The 19,969-nt window shown below is 39.6% G+C and overlaps 2 long non-coding RNA genes across 7 annotated transcripts in view; one reads left to right on the plus strand and one right to left on the minus strand.

The window, feature by feature from the left end:
• Nucleotides 1-19,969, minus strand: part of LOC310744691 — a 143,071-nt gene that overhangs the window by 104,087 nt on the left and 19,015 nt on the right. The window lies entirely within an intron of this gene.
• Nucleotides 1,249-19,969, plus strand: part of LOC310744731 — an 18,844-nt gene continuing 123 nt past the window's right edge. Inside the window, exons 1-3 of one of the 2 annotated variants that reach the window (XR_014539713.1) lie at nt 1,249-1,309; nt 16,252-16,351; nt 19,693-19,969. The exon at nt 19,693-19,969 is cut by the window's right edge and continues 123 nt beyond it. This is a non-coding gene — a long non-coding RNA (uncharacterized lncRNA). Of the gene's footprint in view, nt 1,310-16,251; nt 16,352-18,452; nt 18,559-19,692 lie in introns of those variants that run through there. The other variant, XR_014539714.1, reaches the window with a different exon arrangement.

The following is a 19,969-nucleotide window of genomic DNA, read 5'->3' on the forward strand; positions in this document are numbered from 1 at the left end:
TACTCTGAATCTAAGGCATTATCATTGAGCAGAAAAATATTCTGACTCTAGAACTATTTCTTATTCTTATTTCTATTTTTATGGAATTCCTCCTTCTGCTACCAAGAGCACCCAACATTTCTGTATTATATTTCTCATTGTATTAATCATAATGTGGACTGTTTGATTATCTCCCACAAGGTGACCAAATGTGCCTTTTGGCAGTTGTGAAGACAGATTTTGTTGCACAATACAACATTAATACAAATAGTTACATTGCCATATGAATTGAATGGCGGGTGTAGGTAAGAAATGAATTTCAGGAAGAGAAAGTGAGGCAAACTCCCACAGCTTGAATTCAAAGAGACACCTCCGCTTTCTGTTCCATAGCTATGTTTCTGCTATGTTCATTTGAAATATTTATATATTATGTATTATTTACATTTCAGTTCTTCACTGCATAATAATGCACTTTTAGCAAAAGTGCTATTTGTTTGCATTAACTCTTGGAACCATCACAATATGACATATTTATGTTTTTGTTCATTGCCTAAGGAAATTACTGGAGAAAAATACAAAAGCAAACTTTGCCTGTATTTGCCAGAATAAGCATATTTGTTTGAGAAATAAGGTTGGCAGAATGAATGGCCATGCATGTCTGATGCTGAAGTAAAGCACATTTGTGCCTAATTCATTGGAGAAATTGTTCAAGAACAGTTCATCTGTGTGGAAAATACAAGCCTTGTAATGCTGCCAAGATCAGTGAGACCTTTGGTGATCAGCTAAGTAAATATTAGTCATGCAAGTTAGAACTGCCCTAGAGTGACTTTAACTCACACAATGAACCTCTCTAACATTGCAGGCTATTCTGGAGGGAATACGGTACATTAAATATCCTTGTTTGGTCTAATTCCTTTACTCCTCCACTATTTTGTCTTCTCCCATTGACCTATGCCACTTAGTTTGCATTTAGTGCATGCTGCATTTAGTGTGTGCTTTCCTAAGGCGCATGCTATATTTTTGGAAAGAGGACACTGGATATATATTTTTTCATAGTCCCACTTATACAAGTAACATTTGAAATGTCAGTGTGACCTGTTCAACATTCTAACAAAAGATTACTAAATTTTACATGGAAAAATAACTGTAACAGGCACTTTATTTTAAATTACTTGGGCACAAAATGAGAACAGCGTATCTATGAAAAGCTCTCCAGCTGTAACATTCCAAAGTTGCTACCACATGAACAGCCACAATCACATAGAGAATCTCCACACAGCTGTCACCAGGAATGTGTAGTGGTGGCCTGAAAACTCTTAGAGTGACAGAGGTAATCTGTGTACTATGACTTGCCATATGTTACAACTGAAGTGTGAGTGATGAACTTGCCACAGGGATGCTGCTTCTGGTGGCATCCTCCTGGGTAGATTAATGCTAAACTATGCATTCAGGGAATGCTCTTTGAGGTTGATGAAAAAACTGCCAACATTGTTATTAATATTTAAATGGCAGTGAAGTTGAACTTGCACACCAACCAAAATCAACTGTTCATTAAAAATCTGGATGAAACTGATTCTGGGCTACCCTATGATGAGATGGTCTGAACCTGAAGTTTGGGCTGCCCTGCAATGAGATGGTCTGGACCTGATTTCAACTCTTTATAGTGTCTTTTGTTTCTTTATGGATTTTGAATGAACTATTAACACTTTTACATCACTATCTTTGGCTGTTGTGTTCTTGACCCTTCATCCAAGAGCCTGCAAATGGTTTCAGTAATACAGGAGAAGTTAAATGACTTGGCCTTCCTGCCACAACCCCCCCCCCCCAAATGCTAATTGTATGCTTATCTCTACAATTATAAAAGCAGGTGATTTGGAGGTGAGGCATGTAAGGCAATGCAGTTATATAGGGCATTACATATGCACCTTCTGTTCCAGGGGAAAATACCCTATTATTTTCATACGAATTTTAAACATGCAGTTTTAAAAATCCTCATTTATCAAATCAACTTCCCCAGTAATATTCCAGTTCAGCTATGAGTACATATAGCAACTCGATTTCATATCTAAATTAAATTTCATAGTGAATTGCCTGGCAGGCTGAGAATGAATTAAATAAAAATATGTTGTCACATTCTTTTGCCCATCTTTGATTATAATTCCTTCCTAACCTAGTGCCCCCCAGATGTTGTTCGATTACAACAGGCAATTCACAATCTGGCCTACTGGTTGGTTTAATCGGGCCCCTGTGCCCCGTGGCAGTTTATTTTCTGGGGTAAAATCCTAAAAAAAGCTCAACAAGTTTGGTTGGCCATTCTGGCCCTCTTTGAAAAAAGTTTGGACACCACTGGATTACAACTTCTATCAGCCCCAGTTACCATAGCCAATAATCTGGGATGGTGGCAGTTGTGGTCCAATATTATCTAGAGGTCACCAGCTTGGGGAAGGCAGGATACATACTTGATAGTCATTATATTTAGTTGTTATATGTCTCTGTGTTCTTTACATTGTATGTGCCATATCTGAGGCTTTCAAGGTGGCTCATAGTTAGGCATTTCGACTTTCCCACAAATACTGTGCATTGTTCATGTCATTATGTAAAAAGTATCAAGCTAGGATAAACAGGTGGTGTTGCTATTCCTCCAGGGGCCTCCAGCTCCTGAGTCTGGCACTGCTCCAGCAGCTTCTGGTAGCCGAGGGCGCCACTCGCCACTGCCATCCCCGCCACTGGGATCTTCACGCCCGCTCCAACCCAGGCCAGCAGGCAGTGGGATGTTTCCTCCAAGGTGGGCAAGCAGGCGCTCTCACCAGTCTCCCTCAGCTTCCACTTCCAGCCCAGAGAAGCATCTTGACTTTTAACACAACTACCATATAGCAGGAAAGCTGTCAGACCATCCTGGGCTCTTCTCTACAAATAATGAGTTTACTACAAACCAAATTGGACAGCAGTCTGATTTACATGGTCATCATGTGTTACGGTATTTCAAGTAAGCTTTGTCTGCTACCCAATCTAAAAATCAGCAAGCTGCTGTTTCAACTCTTTCTACTAGAGCATTCATCCACTTCAAAGTTAAAGCTAGTTCTTTAAATTAAAGTCTCTCCTTTCCAGATTTATTTCTCATTGACTCTATAATTATATAATTAAAGCTAATATAAGTAATTTAAACATTTAATTTATTTAATGGCATTGAGGAAAGTGTTTAAGGTCAAAGGAGACCTAAGGTCTTGGAGTCTAGCTGAAGTCATGATTCATGAGTGAATTTTCAAGCAGTGATTCTAGTTAGTTAGGTGTCATTGCAAGGCTAATGATCAAAGGTCTTAAAGAGACAGCAGCAGTCACTTTGCTCTGCTATTCAGAATTGTGTGAGAGTTAATATATGTTTAAGAGCAGCAGAACTTGAAGTATTTCTACCATACAATAGGGCACATAGGAGGACATTTAAGGCTCACCCCTTCTCACTTACCCACATTCATTTAAACAGCTCTAGGTATTATATTAAAAAGCTTTTTGTAAAAAAGAAAAAAATACTGAATTGAGCTTTGGCAGGATATTTGCATAAATACTGGGGCTACAATATTTCGTTAATTACGCTGCGATCCAAAACATACTTAACTAAGAGTAAGTCCCAGGGACTAACTTCTGAGAATCATAGAACCATAGAATTTTAGAGTTGAAAGGGACCTTGAGGGTCATCTAGTCCAACCCCCTGCAGTGTTGAAATATTTTGCCCAACATAGGGCTCAGACACACAAACACACACACACCTGAAATTAAGAGTCTCGTGCTCTACCGGCTGAGGTATCCCAGCTGTTGAAGATACGCATATTTGTATTTCCAATGCTCTGTATTTTGAAGTTTTGAATGTCTGGTCTGTGTCACTTTGGGCACAGCCAGTTGTGGAAAAGCGGCATATAAATAAAATCAGTCAGTCAGTCACAGGTATCAGCCAATCAGTGCTGGATTCAGACAAATACTTCCAACTTCCAGAACTTCCCTCCCTGAACTCAGCCCTAAAAAGTACATGTATGAATGAAATATAATGAGTGCACTTTTAAAGCAATCTTACTACCAAAAATATGTAGGTCTGCAGTACCCTGAGATAGTCCTTGCTATAACATGTGCATTCATCATCTAAAAACACAGGATGCATGCTTTTCCCCCTGAAAGCTATTATTTTACTGATGCACAAGTGTATGTAGATCAGATTAACTGATTGACTAATCCTCATGCAATTGATTAACATTTCTTTAATCAGGTGACAGAGCCAATGAATATGCATAAATTTGTGCCACTTGATGAAGAAAGAAATTAGTCCTAAGTGCCTTCCTCTATCTCATGCAGAGATTGTGTTTCAAGTTGCTTCATTACAAGCTAAGAATAGTGATAAAGTTCAAAAATGTAGATACGATGCAGAATACATTTTAGGGACTTCCGGAGGCAGCGCCATCGGTAATGGCGGATTCCCTCCAGCTGTGAGGGGATTACTCCACGGAAATCGGGTCTAACCGCGACGGCGACGCGGGGACCCTTTAGGAGACTACAGGCGGGAGAAGCCTGTGTTCGTGGGACTCAGCAGGCACCTTTAGCGCCCCCCCTAACTGCGAAGGAACCCCGTAAGGGGTCCCGGAGCAAAACGGGGAGACAGGCGCGGTGCTGAGAGCCAACTGCTTCTTCCGTGCAGCGAAGCTGCACAGCCGTTGCCGGAGAGCGCTGACCTTTTTCCTGGGACAATTCGGCTAACAAACAACTACCCGTGAGTAGGTCAACTTCAAAGACCCGGGGATTCAAGAAAAAGAGGATTAATTTGGCACTGAAACGGGAAGGCGCAAACAGGAAGTCCGCCTTCCTTTCTGTATATAGATCAAAGCAAAGACTGATTAAGCCAACGCTGGAGAGTGGGGTTTAAAAAGGACTTAAATCCTAACGTCAAATTAAAAGATTTCCCTCCTTGAATTGCAGGAGAGGGGAGGGAAGAGGAGAAAATATATGTTGCCTGCAAGAAAAGTGGAGGAAAAAGGAGTAAAAGACCACCACTTAATCCTTGGGAATGGACTGCCAGACTAATAAAATTGCTGTACGGAGAATCACACTATTTATGGACAATGTTACTTTGTGACAGTTAACTCTGCAAGTGAGACACTTTTAGTCTGAGGGTTACTTTAAATTTGGAACTGTTGCTCTTCTCTTTTGTAAAAGGGGGACTTTGGAAAATCGGAAGAGAGACCTTATTGTAACACTATTGATCGCTACTGTGTCCCCCTAGAGGAACTTTGAAATTGTTGCAACTAGCCAGGGGATTTTCCACTCTTGACTGGCCTGGGAAACTTTCATAGCAAAACAAGTTTTGACCGTGGGATTGACCTTGACTTCCAGATTCCTAGACAAAGTGGCATGGCAGACTTGCTTCAGGAAAAGACAACAAGATCGGGAAAGGTTAGACAGCAGCAGACTAGTGTAACGCAGCAGCGTAGAGCATCTGTATCTGCCTCTGCATCTGTATCTGCCCCTTCTGCACCACAAGGAAAAGACTCTGTACAAGGGAAAGATCCTGCACAAGTTGGGCCTAAAGGAATGGCTACTGAAGAGGGATTCACTTCAGTATTAAATAAAATTTTTGAAAGTTTGGAAAAATTAAGTAACCAAGTCACTGAAGTGACTACTAAAATTGACCAAAATACTACTAGCATTAACAATTTGGGGCAGAAGGTGAACTCAAATACAGAAGCTATTGAAAGACTGTTGCAAGAATCCGCTTCGAACCAAAAGGCAGTTGAGGAAGCAAAGGAAAAAGTGCTGGCGGTAGAGGAAAAGATTCCACCTATATGCAAAGAGCTTAAGGACCACCGGTCGCTTCTGTCTATGATTGAACTTAAAGAAAAACAGATTAATCTGAGAATCAGGGCGGTCCCTGAATTGGAAAAAGACAGTTTGAGTGACTTTCTTACGAAGGAATTTGCAGAATTTTGGAATTTGGATGCTAAGCAAGACTTCAAGATAGTAAGTGCTTTTAGACTTGGAAGAGGAGGGAAAAAGAACAGAGCGAGAGACTGTTTGGTTACCCTCCGAACGAAAGAAGAGAGAGATAAAATATTGAGCCTGCACTTCCAGAAAACCTTGGAAATAAACGATTCAAGAGTGGAGATATTCAAGGATATTCCGAAATACTTATTGGATGTTAGAACTAACTACGGAGATTTGGTGGCCTTGCTGAGAAGTAACAGAATTGCTTTCAGGTGGGAATTCCCTCAAGGCCTATCCTTTACCTTTAAAGGGAAAAAGTTCAAAATAAGATCAGTGGAAGATAAGGAAAAATTCCTGAGAGATTACGAAGAAGACCTGCAAAAAGAAGCTCTAGAAGGGCTAAGAGCTTTAAAACCAGGAGTACTAGATATAGTACCACCATCTTCGGGACTGGACAAATTAGAAAAAGTGATACCACCGTCGGAACAAGAGGAATTACTGGGAGCAGTTGGAGGAAAATAGAATAAATACGCCATGTCTCTGCAATTACTAAGTTGGAACATTCATGGACTTAACTCCCCAGAGAAGAGGAGGAAAGTTTTTCATTTATTGAAAAAGGAACAATTGGACTTAATTTGTTTACAGGAAACACATGTGATAAGGCTTCACAGGAAAGTATTGATTAATAAAAGATTGGGACAAGAGTTTATTTCATCGGATAAGGTTAAAAAGAGAGGAGTTGTAATTTACGCCAAAGAGAGCCTGTCACCGAAATTTGTTTTTAAAGATGATCAAGGAAGATTTGTGGCAATCGAAATTCAATCACAAGGAGAAAATTTTTTAATAATAGGAGTTTATGCACCAAATGAGGGGAAATCTGAATTTTTTAAGAAATTGCACGAGACATTGTTTGATTACATGGATCACAACATCATTATGATGGGAGATATGAACGGAGTGGTATCTACAAATATGGACAAGTCGCAGAGACAGATTGTAACTAAAGATGGCAAACTACCAAAAACCTTTTTTGAACTGACTGACAATATGGACTTGATTGACATTTGGAGAATTAAGAACCCCCTAGGAAGAGAGGGAACATTCTTCTCTGAAGCCAAAATGACATGGACAAGAATTGACCAAATATGGATAACTAGAGGACTGGCACCTAAGACTCGAAAAGTGGAAATTTGCCCAAAAACTTGCTCCGACCATAATGCTGTGAAAATGGAGATGAAGCTAACACCAAGCGGTTCCTTCAGATGGAGGATGAATGACACCTTATTTAGAGATCAAGAGGTTATCAAGAAGGCCCAAAAACCCTTGAGAGACTATTTTGAGATAAATTTGAACACTACTACTGAAAAAAGAATAATCTGGGACACAAGTAAAGCAGTTATGAGGGGGTTTCTGATTCAACAGAATACAATAAAGAAGAGAGCCCAAAATGGAAGAAAAGATAAAATTCTGGAAAAAATAAAGGAGGGTGAGAAGAAACTAAGAGCGAAACCAAAGTCACAAGAGATTCTGAGAGATAAAAAGACAAAAGCTCAATACTAATTTGGAAGTGGAAGGAAAGAACATTCAGAATCCAGTGAAAATTAGAAAATGCTTCCAAAGGTATTTTAAAGAACTATATACACAAGGGCCACAGAAAGAGTTTGATATAGACCAATTCTTAAAAACAAATGGATTACAAAAAATCTCTCAAGAAAATAAGATAATGCTGAATTACAAAATCACAGAACAGGAGATAGAAGGTGCCATTCAGAATATGCAGTTGGGTAAATCACCAGGGCCGGATGGTTTAACCTCAAAATATTATAGATCTTTGAAAGACGGGTTAATTCAGCCACTGAAGGAGGGGAAATTTTGGAGGGGGAAAAAGCGCCAGAGTCGTGGAAGGAAGCCTACATTACACTTATACCGAAAACGGAGTCCGAGAAGACACAACTTAAGAACTACCGCCCCATATCCCTGCTTAATGTGGACTACAAAATTTTTGCTGATATTTTGGCTAATAGATTAAAAAAAGTATTAGTGGAAGAGAAACATAAGGACCAAGCTGTCTTTCTTCCAGGTAGACACTTGTCTGACAATACGAGGAACATAATTAACATATTGGAGAAGTTGCAAGTGAACATTAATACTAAAGCAGTTTTAATTTTTATAGATGCGGAGAAAGCCTTTGACAATATTTCTTGGAATTTCATGAAGAAAAATCTTCGGGGGATGTGGGTGGGTCAAGGGTTTGAAAATGGTATAAGTGCAATTTATTCAGAACAAAAGGCTAAGCTAATAGTTAATAATGTGATGACAGAGGAATTTAAGATAGAGAAAGGGACACGACAAGGCTGCCCAATTTCCCCATTGCTCTTTATTTCGGTCCTGGAGGTTCTGTTAAATATGATTAGAAGGGACCGTTTGATTCAGGGTATTCAGGTCGGAGCCAAACAATACAAATTGAAAGCTTTTGCAGATGACCTAGTTTTGACGTTACAGGAGCCAGAATCTAGTACAAAAAGAGTATTAGAACTGATTCAAGAATTTGGTCATGTGGCAGGATTTAAATTGAATAAGTCAAAAACTAAAGTACTTGAGAAAAATTTAACACCGATTGAGAAAGAGAGGTTTCAGAAGGAGACTGGTTTAACATTAGCTAAGAAAGTAAAATATTTGGGGGTTAATATAACTTCTAAGAACTTAAACTTATTTAAAGATAACTATGAGAAATGTTGGACAGAAGTGAAAAAAGACTTAGAAATATGGTCAAATTTGAAGCTTTCCTTGTTGGGTCGAATTGCAGCTATAAAGATGAATGTATTGCCAAAAATGTTATTTTTATTTCAATCATTGCAAATTTTGGACAGGATGGACTGTTTCAAGAAGTGGCAGAGAGATATTTCTAGATTTGTCTGGCAGGGCAAGAAGCCCAGAATAAAATTTAAAATACTAACTGATGCAAAGGAAAGAGGCGGATTTGCCCTGCCAGACCTTAAACTTTACTATGAATCAGCAGCATTCTGCTGGTTGAAAGACTGGCTGCTTCTTGAGAACACGGACATTTTGGACTTAGAAGGTTTTAACAACGTTTTTGGGTGGCATGCATATCTGTGGTACGACAAGGTTAAAGCACATAAAGCATTTAAAAACCATATTGTCAGGAAAGCATTGTTCAATGTCTGGATAAGATACAAAGACTTATTGGAAAATAAAACCCCAAGGTGGTTGTCACCAGTGGAAGCGAAGGCTCAGAAAAAGCTCAATATGGAGGCCAAATGGCCGAAATATTGGGAAATTTTGGAACAAGAAGGAGATAAACTGAAATTGCAGAGTTTTGAGAAATTAAAAGATAAAGTGTGAGACTGGCTTCATTATTATCAAATAAGAGAGGCCTATAATTTGGACAAAAAAATTGGCTTCCAGGTGGAAAAATCAAAATTGGAAACAGAATTGTTAGATCCCAAAACTAAGATACTTTCAAGAATGTATAACTTGCTGTTGAAATGGAATACGCAGGATGAAACGGTTAAATCTGCTATGATTAAATGGGCACAAGATATTGGTCATAACATTATGTTTGCGGACTGGGAACAGTTATGGACCACAGGTATGAAATTTACGGCATGTAATGCCTTAAGAGAGAATATTATGAAAATGATATACAGGTGTTACATGACACCAGTCAAGCTTGCAAAAATATAGCATTTGCCCGATAACAAATGCTGGAAATGTAAAGAAAATGAAGGTACATTCTTTCACCTTTGGTGGACGTGCCCAAAGATTAAGGCTTTCTGGGAGATGATCTATAACGAAATGAAAAAGGTATTTAAATATACCTTCTTGAAGAAACCAGAGGCCTTTCTCCTGGGCATAGTCGGCCAATTGGTGCCAAAGAAGGATAGAAATTTCTTTATGTATGCAACAACAACAGCAAGAATACTCATTGCAAAGTATTGGAAGACACAAGATTTACCCACCCTGGAAGAGTGGCAGATGAAGGTGATGGACTATATGGAATTCGCAGAAATGACTGGCAGAATACGTGACCTGGGAGAAGAGTTGGTGGAAGAAGACTGGAAGAAATTTAAAGACTATCTTCAGAAACACTGTAAAATTAATGAATGTTAAAAATGATGTTGGATTGAAAATAAGTGGCATTAAGCAACAAAGTTATGAGAATATGCAAAAATGAATTGATAAAGGATGAAAATATAGAGGTACAATATGTTAAGTTATAGAGTTAAGATAAACGAAAGAGGGTAAGGATTTGCTGACTTGATTACTTAAATGGGAATACAAAAAGGGGAGGTGTGAGGAGGTCAAGGAAACAAGCTAACGAATTTAAAGTTATAAAAAATGGATTTGTTTTAAAGTCTTTTTTATCTATCTGGGGTTTTTTTTGTATCTTGTATTTTTATTCCTATTTTTTCTTTTTTATGAATTTTTGTATGTTTTTGTTTTTTTATCTTTTTCTTTTATTATGTTTTTCTTTGTATTTTCTAAACCTATGTTTTTGTAAAATCTCAATAAATATTTTATAAAAAAAAACAGAATACATTTTAGGAAGTTTTTCAATTAATTTCATAAATAATAATAATCACTCAAAAATGTAGTCTCTATCAAGATCCGGACCCTTGAATCAACTTAGATTATTATACAAAAGGGTGCTGTTATGTTCTGAGAATTATGGGTGCCTACATTTGAATACCATCGGGTCTGCTTAACCGTCTGACTGTATGAGCCATTTTAAGTAAAAGAAAAACCTATAGCTCCAAAAATGATTCTGAAATAGCATTTATTCCACGCTCCAAAATGTTTCCCCTTCCCAACAAGCATCTATTCCCTCATGTTTGATTGGAGCTACAGTCAATTTGTTCTCATCCAACTCATTAGTCAGATTCTGAATAAGTAATAATACTACGGGGCCAGTTTTTGATGAAAATAAGATCTGAGGCTAAATATTATCAGTGTTTCAATAATGGTGCTATCTTCTTAGTAGCTTGTTTAAACAGGACATTTAAAAAATGAACCTTCTGAGTAGTCTTGTGCGACAGGCGCGTTGGCACTTTTTCCTCTCACACTGGTGGACCCGCTCTCACTCAGATAAATTACGCCTCCCCCCCTTACTGAACAACCCTTTCCCCAAAGGTTTCTTTTCCTTTCCTCTTAAAATTCTAGCCCAGAGTATCCTGCAGAGGGGACCTCTGTGAGGGGATAACTAGTAAGTTTTCCTTAAATAAACAATAAAGATTTATTTAAGGCAAGATAGTATATAACACACATGGATTATACTTAGGTTACTTCAAGAATACAGTGCGATTTTTACTTTATTCATCCTCAGTGGTTTTTGAGTTATAGGTTTGGTTCCTTTATACAGTGATACTTTCTTTCAGTTATCCACCTCCTTTAACACTCTTGCTCCTGAGGTACTTTAAGTAATAAACCAAAGGGCTCTCCACACCCCCTCTCTTTATAGTGGTACCTCGGGTTACATACGCTTCAGGTTACAGACTCCGCTAACCCAGAAATAGTACCTCGGGTTAAGAACTTTGCTTCAGGATGAGAACAGAAATCGTGCTCCGGCGGCGTGGCGGCAGCAGGAGGCCCCATTAGCTAAAGTGGTGCTTCAGGTTAAGAAAAGTTTCAGGTTAAGAACAGATCTCCGGAACGAATTAAGTACTTAACCCGAGGTACCACTGTATTGGGTTTGGGAGTTTCTTCTTTTCCTTAGAAGAATCTCTCCCCTCCAGACTAGATTTGAGTCCCAAGTAGGCTGCTCCTTTCCAGCTCCTACTTCTAAGGCTCAACCTCTGCCTCCCAGTAAAATTCTGGTCTATTCCTCCTACAGGACACCACACTCTGTCCTTCACAATACGGTCAGAGTGAATGTTTCTACCCAGAACCAACTCTTTCTCCCATTCTCTCTTTATACCTCAACCTGTCTCCCTATCTCCTAACCTCTCCAACCTCAATTCCAACCCTCCAAAACCAACCCCCAATTCCTAACTCCCTGTCTCTCCTCAAATCCTCTCCTTTTAAACTCTCCCTCCTGGAACCACAGCCAATCAGAGGCTGTTGTTCATTAACCATTTGCTGGCACGGAAAGAAAAGAAGAAGAAGAAGAAACACTTGTTGATTCAACCGGTCCAGCAAAACAAACTTTTCCATCATAGTCATGATGTCTGAGCCTCATGCAGAGGTCTTTCAAGTGACAATAGGATATTCTTTATTCAATGATACTTCAGTTATGGCCTGATGACAGAAGCATATTACTTTGGGCTTGAATTAGAATATATCATCTGTGTTGCTTCATTCATTAGTCTAACATTTCATAGTGAGGAAGGATGCAAATGAATTTGGGAAAACTATTAGAAGCTGGAATAATCACTGGACTAATTAATATGTCTTAGCTACTAATTTTTAGAGCTGCACAAGGAATGAGTCAGAAGAACCATCGAGAAATATATATATATATACTAAACCATGTTTATTCCTTTTGTTTGGTTAGTTCAACATACCACACCATTTCCACTGAACTAGCCATGTTTGGAGCCTCAGTAATCAATAAATGATCCCCAAACTACCTTTCCTGGGCTCTTGGTAAATGAAACCTTGAAGCCAACAATCTTGATCAACTATTTCAATTCACTTGAGGTCTCTTCCCCCCCCCCCCATGTCACAGGGTTTGTTACTTGGTTCAGCATCAGGGCAGATTTCATGGCTACCGTGGGGCTGGCCCAACATGTCATTGTCCCAATGCATGCGGCAATCTACACTCTGGACCTTGTTTTCTCAACTGGGCATGAAGAGAGTGATCTGAAAGTTGGGGATGTTTACATCAGTCTCTTCTCATGGTCAGATCACTTCCTGTTAAGATTTAGGCTTTCAGCACCTTTACCCTCTGCAGAGGTACGGGACTTACTAGGATGGTCTGCCCTCAGAGGCTGATAGATCCAATTGGTTTCCAGAATGCTCTCGGAGATTTGTCTGGATCCTATGACTGGCACTCCTGTCAAAGCCCTGGCCAACCTCTGGAACGTCCAAATGACTTGGGCCATTGACACTATTGCTCCTGAGCACCCCTCTCCTGCTTCATGGAGCCCGCTTAACTCAACAGTATACTCCAGAACTTAGGGCAATGAGACAAGCTGGAAGACAGCTTGAATGCAACTGGAGGAAACCCCAGTCAAATACAACTGAGCTCTGGTGAGGGTTCATCATCAAGCCTACTTTGTGGCAGTGAAGGCAGCAAAGAAAGTATACTTTGCTGCTTTCATTGCATCCTCACTATGCTGTCCATCAGAGCTTTTACAGGTAGTACAGGGCCTTTAACAGTCTTGATCTATGGATGTGGTAGAACCAACACTAACTCTGTTTGTTGTTGTTGTTGTTAATTGTAATCATTGTTATTGGTTTCTATTGATTTATTGGTTTGTTGCTTGTATGTGACATTTTGTTTTTAATGTTTGATGTTTTGTTTTTTAATATGTTGTAAGCTGCCCAGAGTGGCTGGGGAAACCCAGCCAGATGGGCAAGATGGAAATTAAAACATTATTATTATTATTATTATTATTATTATTATTATTATTATTATTATTGGATATGACTTGTATGCAAAGCATTTTGAAGACAAAATTGCTTGCAACCACTGAGATCTTGACTCCTGTTACATCAGATGAATCTCGAGGTGTCCAGAGCACTGTCTAGTCCTGTTATGTTGGATGAGTTTGTTAGTAAGGCTCAAGGACATGGGCAAGGTGCTTGGATTGGTCAGGGCGATCATTTGTGCTCTAGACCCTTGTCCCTCTTGGCTGATAAAAACTAGCAGGGAGGGGACAGCTGGCTGGGCCAGGGAAGTGATTAATGCTTCCCTGCGAGAGGAGGTAGTCAAGAGTTTTCCAAACTGTGTTGTAACACATTACGTAGTGTGTCAGCTGTAGTGTATAGGTGTGTCACGCAAACACTCCCCACGCTCCTCCGGGGCTGGAAAGGGGTTAGTTTAACCTCAGAAAAACTGAATTACTGTGTAATGAAATGATGCACGTCTAAAAAGTGTGTCACCCACATGAAAAGTTTGGAAAGCTCTGGGGTCGGCCCTGCCTGCTTGAAGGAGGCAGTGGTAAAACCACTCCTTAAGAAACCCTTCCTGCATTTGGCCAGTTGCCAATCTGCCCTTTTTGGGCAAGGTTCTTAAGCAAGCAATATTGGAGGAAACTGATGTTCTAGATCCATTCCATTTCAATTGGAGTTTAGGCCCAGTTTTGGCACAGAAACTGCTTTGGGCACCCTGTATGGTTTAAATGCCCCAGAAAATATGATCCCAATGCAGAAGACATTGCTCACTATACCTAGGGATGGCCAAATAAAAGAAGGGCTTCCTAATGTGCATAAGAGAGATAGTCAGCAAGTGTAACTTGTATGACAAATTCATCTACTGAAATTCCTCTTCTGTGCAAAAATTAAAGGTGCAAGAGCCTTGTGCTGTTCTTCACCTGACCACCCTAGCTACTCCAGTGTGATGACACAAAGCACAATATTACTAGCAGTATGTTGAGAAACTGGTGGAAAAGTTTAGGACATAACTATCCACAGACAGTAGCCCTAGTGAGTAAATATAGTTTGCACCAAGATCTATAGATGATGGTGATGCTGTCTGCCAAGAGCTGACTGCTGTCTCAAGCTAGCACGAAGACAGGAAAAGTACTTTTTGTCCTGTTTGCATTAGACACAAAACGCACAATACATAAAGATGGTACTTTTCTAGCCAATCTTGTTCATTGCCTGATATGCTGCTTATGTAATTCTAAGTATTTAGTGTTGATTTTTAATGTGCTTATCCAAAGCATTAATTCCTATCTAATTAATTTGCAGCTAAATAGTTGACATGTTTGATTTGAGAGGATACTGGAGGAGGATGGCAACACCTCTGGCCATGCAGCAAACTAGCAAAAATGAACCTTTTCACACACACACACCAAATCTAAACTGACAACTAAAAACCTCTTAGTTGCTCCCAATGCCTAATCCAATTTTTGGTTCAGGGGCAAATAGTGTAAAAAATAAAAAGGATGCATACAGCTAAGGAGAGTGTCCTTCTTTCCTTTCCTTTAAAGGATAAATTAGGGCATGTCCCCCACCCTTTTGCTGGAACTATTTATCTTCATGCCCTTTAGGCAAGAATCGCTTCTTAGTTTGGACTGCATGACTGCGATTATGCATAACTACAGAGTTAAACATTATGATGAGACACATAATTTATTTCTTCAGTAATTTGTGTGAGAGAGAGAGAGTGAGTGAGAGAGAGAGAACGAGAACTATTGCAAGCTCCTGGAGTTTGCAGCCTGCAAATTTTCTCTCTCTCTCTCTCTCTCTTTCCTATTGACCACTTGTTAAATCTTTTTGTTTGTTTCCCGCCATTCCCCAGGGACCAGCAGACAGACAGCCTTGCCAGATTCATTTTCTGATCAAAGCTGTTTGATTTGGTCAATTTTGCCACATTGGAGACGTTCTCTATTACAGAGATAAATAGCCTTGGGCTAACTGTCAACGAAAACTTGTAAGCTAATAAATTATTCCAATTTCTTCCTGCGGATTTCTCTGGAGACAGCCCTAGGAAATACACTTTTTGATTAGTAAATTTCTCTGTGTGTGTGTCTGGACATTCAAATGTGTCGACTTTGATTAGCACCATTGCTTTTCAAGTAGACGCTGGCTGAGGGGCTGTCAGTTGCAGGCAGCCCTGATGCATAATGCATCAACTGGGCCCGGAAACAAGGAGCCTCATCCAAGGCTAGAAAGGCGGGAAAATTGCCCCAACAACCCTTTGCCACCTAGGGAGCTCTCCAAGTTGCAAAGATTTTTTGGCATTGGACAACACAAAACCATTGTGATCAGCTGGAACTGCACCAAGGGCTTGGATGCTCGTCATGGGGCAAACACTTGTATAAGGTGCCCTGAGGAAATTAACAGACCTCAACCAAGCCACTCCTTCCTTTTAAACCAGACTCTGATGCTCCTTGCCTCCCACCTCCATCCCAAGGAGGATCAAATTTCGCTTCACCTCCTACTTGGATTTCCTTTTGTCTGTTGTTTGCCTACTGCAGGTTGTTATAAAAACAATATTTTGGCTATAACAAATCAATCGGTGCGTGTGAACACAAACACACAGATCATTTATCAACGGCAAAATACCCTAAATTATGACCTTTCTAAAACCTATCAGAAGGGCAAGGGAATGCATAACGTAAATTAAACTTTGAAGGGTCAGCGGTTTTTACTTTCACTATTCATCTTTCTTTCACCTTATAGGTTTAAGAACAAGAGTGCTGTGTAATTACATTTCAATGGGGTGCAGCGGTTCATTATTCTCTGCTATACCAATCTACTGCAACATTTCCAATGCAGTCAGGTACGTTTGAGCAGATATTAGTTAGTGTAAGAGCACACTTGCTCTTTTGGACTGATAACATCTTTTAATGCGGAGCAGGGCAATCATCTTCAAAGAACTAGTAGGAAAGGGGAGGGAGGGAAAAGATGGGGAAATATGAAACAAAATCAATGTACCTGTTTATATTTTCTTTCAAAAAGCCAAAGCACTCTAAGACTTTCTTTCTTTCTTTCTTTCTTTTTCCCCTTGCTATTATTTGGCTTTTCCAGTCCTTTTCCCTCCTTCCATTTTGTTCTTAGGCTGGAGCCTACACCACTGGTGGAGATAGGTGACTTCTAATCACAAAGTCAAAAAATGCCAGATTTTTGTGTGTATCTGATGGCATGAATCCAAGAATGACCCAGGCAATAGCCTTGCAATTTGGCCACCCTGAATTTGCACTGAGCATAGCAGCAAATGAATGATTTGCATGACAAGGCCATAAAGCAGCAATTCCTAGAATTAGCTTTGTCCTGTTGAATTAAACAAAACTGATACCTATGAGCTAAAGATCTGTGCTATCAAAGTCTGTTGGAAACACCAGATTAGTTCCTTACCCTTGGTTGGTGAAGCAGTCAGTATACTTCTATTTACAGTAGTACCTCAGGTTACATACGCTTCAGGTTGCACACACTTCAGGTTACAGACCCCGCTAACCCAGAAATATTACCTCGGGTTAAGAACTTTGCTTCAGTATGAGAATAGAAATTGTGCTCCGGCAGCGCAACAGCAGCAGGAGGTCCCATTAGCTAAAGTGGTGCTTCAGGTTAAGAACAGTTTCAGGTTAAGAATGGACTTCCGGAACAAATTAAGTATTTAACCCGAGGTACCACTGTACTGGGCTTGCAAGTCTTAGGGTCAAGATATGTCAACATATCAAAGCATTTCACCTTAAGTAGCCTGAGGATCCCTGCCTAAATCTGCAACCCTAGACAGGCTTCATTCATTTTGATGGGAACGAACATGTTTATAGGTTCACAATCTTAAATTAACTGAATAATAGAGATTCAATGGAGCCTTCATTTCCCATCTACTTTTAATCAAAGTCATAATGTTTTCACTATGGTGACCCATTTCACTATGACCTCTGTAATAAGCTACTGTATTTAGTTTCCTGGTCTTTTAGTTCCTGATCTTTTATAATCCCTCAGACTTTGGGGGATGTAAACGCATAACTGCAGGACCACAGTGTTTGAAAGGACTTAGGAGTCACCAAGCTTCCTGTCCAAAAGCAGCATCTCTTATTAGACAGTTCCTTTTAAAAAGGCAAAGGGCACTCTCATATAATCTTAGTGCTATATTTTGGTGCTTCAGACAAGGCTGCAGGCAAGAAATAGTTGTAAAAATCAATCCAGATGCTTAAATGTAAAGAGCTAAGCCAAAAGATACAGAGGAAGACAATTGTCCCACATATGAAGCTAGTTGGTTTATACTGAGCCAGGCTGCTGATCTATCTGACTGGCAGTCTCAAATAGAGGGTCTCAAGTTCCTTTAACTACAGTTGACTCCCCACTTACGTGGGATTACGTTCTGGCCCCGCATGCACAAATGAAATCACGTAAAGTGGGGAGCGCCCTCTAAACACTCTTCAAACACCGTCTCTGCCACTCTCTTTTCAATCCATACAAAAAAAATATTGTATCCAAAAATATCCACAACTAGAAATGACTCTCTGGGGCTGGCAGGAGGCTGCAAGTCATGCAGGCTGCTGCTGCACTATGCCACACATCAGCTCTTAGGCGGAGAAGCTTAACAGCATAAACAAAGCCCTGTGATGCCTCTGTTCTCTTCATAGCTTTGTCCACCCTCTTTGGCTCCAGGGAGGGTCTCTTCATGAGCCACAAGGACTCTCCAGCTCTCTCCCACCATTTCTGGATTTGAATTGTTTATTCCCCGGCATCACACGTATACACAGTCGCACACGAGTAGAAGACACATAAATGGGGGGGGCTGCAAATCTATATTCAAATACCTATTAAACTGTCTCAAATAATATTCCTGCTTTATCCCCAAAGTTTCATTGAGTTCAAAGCATTACTTAGCCAGTAAGCATCTTAAATATATTATGGTTCCTCTTGAAAAGGAGTGGAGAACCTTTTTCAGTCCAAGGGCCACAATCCCTTGTGCTCAACCTTCCAGTGGTGGGTTGGGCCTGAGAGAAGAGTGGGAAGAGCAACTAATATACATGCTGTCTCCATACTGTAGGCTGCTTTCTACACAAAGCCCTCTCTGTCCTCCATCCAGGCAAGCAAGAGACATTGTCAGCATTCAAGGACACATTCCAGTCAGCCAAAAACATTAATAAATAGTGTGAGACGGGAATAGAGACAGCCCCAGGGATCGCTTGAACCCCAATAGCCCAGCTAGATCACTGAAAACATCTGAAGGAGCATCGCTGGTTGTTCCCAGAGTTGGTAAGGCTCATCAGCAACAAAAACCCAACCTTTAGCGTCATGGGTTCAGGTGACTTCTGTTGCAACTTTTAAATGCCTGCCAAAAACTTTTCTATTTCACCAGACCTATGCAGGCAATTAAGAATACATATTTCCACAATAGTTAATTGATGTCTGACTTTAATTACTATTATTTGTATTGGTTTTATTGTATTGGTTTTTATTGTATGGTTTTCTATATTATTGTAAACCACTTTGATGTTTTTCTATGAAATAGTGGAATATAAATATTTTTATACATAAATAAAATGTGGCCTGGGGAGGGTATGTGGCATAGGGAGAGTCCTACAGTCCAAAAAAAAAGTGTTGAAGGGCCGCATTTGGCCCCCAGGCCTAAGGTTTCTCATTCCTGCTATAGAACAAGGTCATTCCATCTAACATACTGTCATTAGCAATTTCCAGTTTTTCAGAGGAAATAGGAAAAAAGAACCTGGGAGTTCATCCTGAGGGTCAGAGATCATAAATATGACTCAAGATTAAAATTCAAATAATAAATTTTCTTAGATTTACAAACTTTGTGAAACACAGAGCTTCTTCACTCTTAAGACTATTTAAGAAAAAAAGTCTGACCTCTTATAAACGACAAGGGCATGTCCTGAGGCAATGCAACTATATTATTTAATTCTTGCTTAGAGTGAAATATGTTGAGAACTTTCTTTTGTGGCTTAATGTACATCTATAATTGGGGGAGTAGCTGAGATTACTATATACACTATAATGGGGGGAGTAGCAGTTACTCAGTTTCTATAGCCTACAAGATTTCTGCAAAAATCTCGAATCTATTGGGCATTAAATTTATGTTGATAGGAGTGTGACAAATAACTCTTCAGTAAATCATATTGATCTTATAGCCCACCTTCTTTTATATAGATCTATATGTGGCCCAATCAAGCTATTTCCAAGCTATTGGCATTTCCCAATTGGAGGCTTGTAAACAAATAGTTATTTTGACCATTTATATACTCAAGAATTGCTACTAGTTGATGGTCCTGATTATCCACCACTCAGTCATCTTAAATAATCAGTTAAACAAAGGTAGGTTGAAAAAACTGCAACTATAGCTTTGTGCATTCTTACTTGAAAGTATCATAAAAATCTATGGCTCTTGCTCCCATGTAGAATTGTTCCCTCATTTAAGATTATAGAA

Source organism: Podarcis filfolensis (assembly GCF_964270895.1).
Source record: "Podarcis filfolensis genome assembly, chromosome: 11".
NCBI classification, from domain to species: domain Eukaryota; kingdom Metazoa; phylum Chordata; class Lepidosauria; order Squamata; family Lacertidae; genus Podarcis; species Podarcis filfolensis.